We start from the raw sequence: 9,182 nt of genomic DNA, 5'->3' as shown, positions 1-9,182 counted from the left end.
TCTATGCATCTTATCTTTTTATTGATTTATCTTTGATCATGCTCCTATGTTGCTCGATGATGTCACTGAGTGATTTAGAGTGACCGGGATGGTTCATGGTCCTTTCTTTTTTGTTGTGATTGTTGTTTGTCTGTGATGTGTCTGTCTTTTGCAAAAAGGGTTGCATTTCAGCTCTGGCCTTCAATGCCATGATGCTACGCATCCATTTTGCTACTTTAAAATAAAGGTTCTCACCTACAAAGTGCATTACTGAAAGCAAGTTTTTCTTCATCTCTAACTGTCCTTTGTCTCATTTCTTCTTACTAACATTTCTTTTGTCAATTCGGATAGTCAGTTTGGTCTAGTGCTCCGATTTCCCCAAACACATATGTTGCATCCTGCATCCACTTGGTTAGTGCATTTGCATTACATCAAGCCTCACATCAATCATTTTATCCATTTCATATTATAAATGTATCAAAAACACATAAAAATACATCCATACATGCTCCATAATGGTACATAAACAGTGCATAAGTCATCCATATAAGTCATAACACATTGCATTCCATCATATTGATGCATATCATATCACATATCACAATAATATCAGAGTACAAAATTGGATTGTCTTTCTAAGTATGGCCCGCAGACTGACTACAAAATCTCAAACTACATAATGTCCACTGTCCATCATACGGAGCATGTGCCTCTATCACTGGGTGCTCCCTCTGTCCTCCTCATCCCTGCCATGTCTCGCGGATGATGTCCCTCCTAGTCCTAGCTGTGGTGGTCTCATAGGTCCACTCAACCCCATGCTGCTCAATGACCTCCGAGAGCATGCCCTGCTTTCTATCCTCGATCGTGCCTGATATGATGCTGCTCTTTGCTTTGGTGGGATTGCACTCTCATATAGTGTCCTCCAATGGCGTATCTCCTCTCTGGTCTCTACCAACATCTGTGCCATCTCCCGTGCACTGGCGTCCCTAATCGACCCAATATACTCAGTGACTCTCTGTTCTTCTCACTGTGCCTGCGCTATCGCTATATCTCGAGCCACTATGAGTCTGGCTATCTCTGCTCTGAACTAATCATTCTATCTCTCTAATGTTGCAATATGATCATGCTGACTCGCTATGGTAGCCCTGCACATCTCCATCTCCTCTATCCTAGCTATCTCCATCTCTATGGGTATATCCTGCAATGCCTCCTGCTCGCCTGAATCTGGCTCATCATCATCATCCCCCTCATCATCTCTGTCCTCATCATCCCCCTCATCATCATCAGCCCCACCCTCATCCTCCTCATCCTCATCATCTCCCTCCTCCTCTCCTGTGAGTGGGAAGTCCTCCTGTCTCCTCGGTACTGGAATATCAGAATCTGTCAATGGCACTGGCCATCGTCATGCAAACCATCTCTCATACTCCTCTATCATCCTGGCATCCTCCACATCTGACCTCCAATCCCACTATCTCTGTTGTATTTGTGAGAAGTCACCATATGCTATGTGTGGCTGAATCATACTCCCCCACTAACTCGTCTCTCTATGAGATCGAGCAAAGTGTGCAGTCCTCCTAGGTACATCCTGCCTCTCTCCAAACTGTTGTCTAACTCTCTCTAGCAAGTACATCTCAATCACTCTCTGGCAATTCACTAGTCACCCAATCAGGTACCTCTCCTATCTACAATATGGTAGCTCATCCCTATCATCTGACCATCCAGGGCAATCACGATATGGCCTCCATGTGAACTCTCTCAGTCTGTCTAGCTCGTGTCGCCAATACAATATGTATCCAAAAGGACCCTGTCTCAGTGCTCCCCCATAGCAATACACATATGTTCGATGTGGTACTACCTATCTCTCTATAATCGGTCGACATATGGCTATGTGCTCAAATGCCCATACCTATATCAATGTGACTCCACAGCTCAATGTCTGCACTCCCTGATATGCTATCTGATGCAGCTGAAAATACAGCATAGCCAGTACACATGGTCCCCATGCATACACCGTCCCCTCTATCACCATCCGCTCCAGCACTCTTCCCCATCCAATAGGGAATCCATGTCCTCGTCTGTCCCCTGCTAGTAGACATGCTATCACCATTGCTATCACCACATATCACTGATCATACTCTGATGCCATGGTCTCCCAGCCGATCTCTCTCTCCACGATGTCTAGATCATCTACCTCACACTCAAATAATCTGCACAAAGCATCTCTCCCTATCACTAGGTCATACTCTACCATCTCTCCATGAATCAGAATGCGGAGGATACGCCATACATCCTCCAGTGTCACAGTCGCCTCTCTAGTCGCCAGATGGAATGAGGAGGTCTCTGAATGCCATCGCTCTGTCAATGTGGTAAGAAGTCCTATGTTTTCCCTAATCTCGGGCATGAATGTGATATAGTATATCCCAAGTCCTGCTAATGTATCTTTGTTCGTGCTCTTGAGTCGATGTTGTAGCATGAAGCAGTCAGGTCGGTTCTCTCGTGTGATCAATGGATACTGTCGACTCTGCATCACAATTGGGGCATATTTTGTCAGTTTTAGGGTTTTCTCCTATGGGTTGCATTTCCTCATTTCATCCACAAATCAGGGTGTTTCTAAGCTATTCTGACCTATCCTACCCTTATCCCCCCTTTTCAGATCATTTGCATGTTGTTTTGACCAAAATTAGGGTTGCTAGAGCACAACTATGCTTGTGTGATGAGTCATGCGCCTGTGTCACATAACTTGCACCTGTGTCCCCCTACACAAGCATAGAAGACCCTACACAAGCGCAGAAGTCCCTTTTTGCATCCCCTGTGGGCCCCACAATGTCCCGCAAGCAAGTCAAATTCATAAAATTGAAAACATGGGTTTTTGAGATACATACCGTTGCTCCTGCATCATCCGATCGTCTGAATGTGCATACATGTTCTCCGAGGTGATCTACCCTTGGAATGTTCACCATCTCTCTGCAAGTGTCCTTTTCAAGAGCAACAAATCCTCTTCTTGGGCTAGTGCAAATGAGCAAATTTCACTCTCTTTGTCTCATTTATAGATCTTTGTTAGTGCATAGATGGACGTGCACTCTTTCCATCTTATGTTGGTCACGGTCTTTCACATCTTCCTTTGCTTGTCATTCATGCATCCGATCTCTAATTGTCAGTCTGTTTGTTCCTATCATGTTCTATCGTTCTTATCAATCAATTAGCCTCTTTCCTGGATGTTTCTGGCCAATTCCTCGAGGGGGCATGCATATGTCATTATCAGTATCTGGGGCATTTTCATTATCGTTCTTTGAAACAACGCTTAAAATTGCATTGTCTTAAAGAGGGGCAAAATGTAGACACCTAAAAATGGTCAATGCTTGCGGAATCATACTTTAACATTTGCGCATTGCCTTATTTTAGGTTTTTGCACATTAACATTTTCTCCTATGTCACGCACTTGGTCTTTATCATTTGCGAGCATTGAGTCCTTCTTCTGCATTCTTCATTTATCTCGCTCTCAAATTTGGTCTTGTTGATAACAATATTTGTCATGAATTTGGTCGGTCTTATCTTGTCGCATCAAATGTGCATATTCATTTGTCATTATTTTTGGACATCGTCAATCCTAATTAGGGTTTTGTCCTCTTATCGATCTTGTCATCTTGCGATCGATTTGTCATCAATCGTTGTCATTTTTCAATCTTGTCATCATGCGATCGATTTGTCATCGATTCTTGTCTTTTGATCGATTTGTCATCAATCTTGTCGTTTTGCAATCTATTTTGTCATCGATCCTTGTCTTCTTGTCAATTTTGTCATTTTTTGCGATCAATTTGTCATCAATCATCATCTTTCTCAATTGTGTCAATTTGGATCAATTAGTCATTGTTCCTCGTGAATTGGCACATTTGTTAATCAAATTGTTTGTCAGCATTGGTCCTTTATCAGTCAGAATCATGATTAAATTGAATCGATATCGATTATCCTTTGTCAAGACCTAATTGTCATCCTTGCATTTCTAGTTCATCTTCTAGGGTTTTATGATTTATTCATTTAATCCTATTTGTCATTTCTCTCTCTAGGTTAAATAAATTATTTATTTATCCTAGGTCTTCGAGTCACAATTAAATGTTTATTTAATTGGCTTACTAATTATTCCTCTTTTTGTGAATTAATTAATAAATGACAAATTATTAATTAATTTACCTAATTTCACATCATTCCTAATTTCCTAAATTCCTCAATTTCTAAATTCCCTCTTTGTGAATTAATTAATAAATGAAAAATTATTAATTCATTCACTAATTTCCTATTTCCTCATTTTCTAATTTCCTAATTCCTATTTTCTATTTTTCTAATTTTCCTAATTTCTAATTCAATTTCCTCCTATTTTCCTCCTAATTTCATGGGAATGACATTTCAATTTGTCATAATTTGTCATAATTGACAATCAATCAATTTTGACATAGAAATTTGTCATAATCTTGTCATAAATTATCAATCAATCAATTTTGCATAGAAAGTGCAAATTTGTCATAAATTTGTCATAATTGACATTCTTGATTTGCAATTTCCATTTGAATATCTTCATGCTAATTTGATCATCTCTCCAATTTGTCTATAAATTTGATGAATTTCTTCAATCTCAATCTAATAATCACATTATCGAACTAATCACTTTGTCAAATCAATCACGCTTCAAGTATTTATTGAGCAATCATCTTGTCTACTTGCTTTCATATCATGATCATGCACTTGTAGGTGAGATCCACAACCAAGCTATTTGAAGAAGAAAAAAGGACAATGGAGCCGCATGAAGGAGACATTCAGATCTCTATTTGGTTTGCTTAGCTTTAAATCTTGAATGTTTCATTTTCATATCTCTATTGGATGTAATTAGGGTTGATCATTGCAATTTGCTTTTGTGATTGAGCTAGATTAATACTACTTGCTTTGATGATTTCCGATTTCCTAGCTACATTACCATTTCATGTATACTTTCATGTTATCACTTTGGGGGAGTAGTGTACATTGTAATTTCTTTGTAATTTCTACAAAAGGGATAGTGTATACGATTAGGGGGAGTAATTATGATTATGGCATATTTTTGTTGTAAAAACACTTAGATGTCAAAATTTTCCTAAGTGTTGCCATCAATGCCAAAGGGGGAGATTGTTGGCATTTTGATGATGTTTTGATTGTCATTGATGGTCAAACACTTTCTCTATGGTGGCCACACACTTCCTTTATGTATGATTTATGATCAACAAGTAATTGTTCCGACCGGTATTATGTACTATAGTCCTTAGACTATCGGTGTTTTGCAAAAGATGTTTACCAGTCACAAATTGACTGAAGACCTCGAGCGGTATGGAGAACCCAGGTGGTATGAAGACCTCAAGCAGTTTCAGGATCTAAGCGGTAGTTAACATTTTCCAGTCTTCATTTTTGACAACCAGTAATCGGTATATTTTATGAACCGGTATTACTCTGTGATGAGTTACCAACTGGTATTTCTGTGATGAGTTATCATCCACCAACACTTTGGTGGTGATTTTGTGCCATGTTACCAAATGTGTCTAGATGCACTGAACCTACGAACTTGTAGTTTAATCCTATTGGACTGACATGAAATCAGTTTCCTTAATAAGGACATCATGTCTAGGGTTTTATATAGGTAAGAGATGAATGATGTATGAGAAGGTTATGTGTGATCTTTGCAGAGAAAATTAGGTCTGTGTAGAGTGTGGAGATATTGAAGATTGAAGTAATGTTGAAGTACATTAACTATGAGCTATCAAGGATCTAACCGAGCATATTGTGCTAGTATCTAGATCACCCACTTGTTGATTACTTATATCTTTAACAAGTTTGAAACTCTTAACCGGTCAGGCCTAGAAAAGCCTATGTAAATCCTCTAACAAGGTGGTGCTTAACTATGGATCTAAAATCCTCTCACAATGTAGTCTTTAACATGACTTATCTCCTAACAAAGATCTAGATTCCTAACAACATCTGTTCTAGTGAAGAACATTGTATGACCTTAACCGATCTGGTTTGTATTCTGTAGATAGTGACTTGTGAGTTTTTGCTCACCGTGGTTTTTCCCATTTGGGTTTCCATGTCAAATATCTTGTGTTGTGGTTTTGTGGGTGAATGCTTTATTTTCTATTTGGTTTGCATTTATCTTAACCAGTTTATTTGTGAATCTATTATACCGGTTGTCTACTAAACTGTTTAGAAGTTTGAGTAGAACAATTTTTTTGTATACTAATTCACTCCCCCCTCTTAGTATTCATCACACTGATCTTCATGTTTAGCCTCAAGTCCTCACTGGTTGTAGCTAGGTCAACCTTTTGTCTTGGTGCACTTTGTAATGTGAGTGTTTGGCCCTTGTTAACTCCATTAGAGGAGACAAACTAAATATCCTTGTGAGAGACATCCTCACTTGTGGAGCATTCACTGGTAGCATAACCTAATCCTCCATTATCCTTGGTGTGTTTTTGTTTACTCAACATTTTGTCCAAGGCCTTAGTGCTACCATCATATCATATCCTTACCTTGAGCTCATTTTGACACTTCTCAAGGTCTTTCATGATGCTCTCCATTTCTCCTTTTAGATCTTGACATTATTTGTCCTTTGTCTCCACTTCTAGTTGTAGATCCTCACATCTTCTCTCCTTAGCATCAAAGAATGATTTGAACTCACCAGTCAATCCTTTTACCTCTTCTAGTTGAGATGTCAATATGAAGATATTATTATTTAATTCTTCGAGGCATATTCTCAACTGGCTGTATTCTTCATGAACTAAATCTTTGTACCTTTGAAATTCCTTTCTAACATGTTACAACTCTTCTAGTGAACTTACTGGTTCACATTCAAGATCTACTTCAACTTCTTCTTCATCATCACTCTCAAACACATCTTGGCAGTAAGAGTGATATGCAAGATTACTCTCTTATGTGTGCCTCTCATCTTCTGATTCTTGAGTCATAAAGAGGTGAGTTTCCTCTTCATTATTTTTTCTGCTACTAATAGATTTACCTTCATCATGTGCAGACACACATGCTTCATTCCTTTTCTTGTTTCCACAAATTGGTTCTGTAGTGCAAGGTTCATTTCCATACAGTTTCCTCAATCTGTCCCATAGGATTTTAGCACATCTACACTTATCTACCTGTGAAGAAACATCACCAAATAGTCCATTGAATATAGCACTGATAGCTTCTTCATTGCACCTAGATCTTCTTTTTGAATCTGAATCAGTGGGAGGATTGACTTTACTAGGCCAACCACTTACAATAGACATCCATACATCAAACCCTAGAGAGGATAGGTAGACTTCCATTCTACAAAGCCAAATGGAATAGTTTGAACCATCAAAAAATGGAGCAGAGATTGACACTAAACAAACAATTGTGTCCTCAAGCCAAAATCTACCCAAGATGGAAAAAGCTAATCAACCAAGAACCTAGGGCTTTGATACCAATTGTTAGACACAATGCACCACTGAGAGGGGGGTGAGTCAATGGTTCTTAATCTTTTCCCTTTAACTTTCCTATGTGTGTATACCAATTATCATATCTAACTCAATGCAGACTTACCAGTTAGTGGGGAGACTAATCACAAATACATTCACACATAAAGGAACATCACATAACACCAGCATATATGAGGAAAACCCAAGATGGTAAAAACCTCGGTGAGAAATGTTGTTGGAGACTACTGCTCCAATCAAGCCTCATAGTGAATCTCTAAATACAATGTTTAGGGCACCAACCTAAGGAGCACCAACCCCTAATTTTAGTGCACCAACCCAAGGAGCACCAACCTTTACACCAAGCTCCAACTTACCGAATAAAAAACATAATCATTTAAAAGTTAATAGAAATTGTTACAAATGGATTTTGTAACACTTCTTCAAATCTCTCTACTGGATCTTGTATCTAGTTCACTGTCAGTTCTCTCTCTATCAGTTATCTCTTCTTGTTGCCTCTTCTCCCAAGTGCTTTGCTACTCTCCACCGGTACTATCTTCTATCAGTTATTTGCTTGTCTACTCTGCATTGTCGGTTTTGTCACTACTGGTTACCTCGTTGTTATTGGTCGAACTCTTCAACCCTAGACTCTTCTCACACTCAGTCTCTCTTCTGGTACTCATTGAGTACTTGATTGATCTTCTCTCAAATGCAGCAACCTTCTCACATTCAGCACCTTTTCGATTTCTTTAACCTCACCAGTTAAACCTTCACCAAAACCTATTACTAGTTGGCTCCCTATTGCTTGACCTCTATGCTCCTCTATAGATATCACACTTCATCTACTTCTTTATTCAGCCATGTGCATCACTTGGTAGAGTCTCACTGTGAGGCATCATTCACTTCTATCTTGGGCCCCCATATTTATGATTAGACATTCCCGCCAAAAGCAACATTCAAACTTGGTGCCTTAGGGTTTCTTCCACTAATCATGAGGCATATCAAATCTAATCAGATCTCATTTGATTTGGGCTCCAAGACAGCTATTTTCACATCACCGCTATTAACGTGCCTTCCAATACACATTTTCTAAACTTAGAAAACACATAAAGTTAGTCGGTGAGACACAAGATCAATCACCATAAATGGTTCTATAGATTTTATTACCAACCTCATTCTGCATGTGGACACTCTACATTGATCACCTCTATTCGACCTTCCTCGAGCTGCACACCTCTGGAATGCCTCCCATGATTTATGGGGTCTTCAATTAATATCGACCAACTCTGTGACAACTTTATCATAGTACACTCCATCTACCGCTTCATGCATGTCTGCCACCTTGACTCCACATGGCATCTTTGTCGACATCCACCTTAGCTTGGACCACTATGTTGGTTCAAACAAGATCACCGACCAAACACACAACCGGTTGTTCTTTTCTGTCGATTCACTAACCCTGCCGGTATCTCACACTTTACTAGTTATCCTTCATGTCTACATTTTTCTAATCTGCCTATGGAACACCTTAACTGGTCGCTAGACATGTCTATCTATAGCATTCACATTCTCATCAAATAGGAGCACATCATTTAGCCTTTTTTCTTCCTTACTGGTCCTCATGCTAACCAGTAACCAACCTGATGACACCTTGTCATCAACCTTCAACTAATACAAACTTAGGAATCTTTATACCAGTTGCATACTCTCTCCATAGCTGCTCCACATTGCCTTCTTCACCAT

Source organism: Cryptomeria japonica, chromosome 3, assembly GCF_030272615.1.
Source record: "Cryptomeria japonica chromosome 3, Sugi_1.0, whole genome shotgun sequence".
Classification (NCBI taxonomy): domain Eukaryota; kingdom Viridiplantae; phylum Streptophyta; class Pinopsida; order Cupressales; family Cupressaceae; genus Cryptomeria; species Cryptomeria japonica.
Note: the sequence above shows the minus strand (reverse complement) of the source record.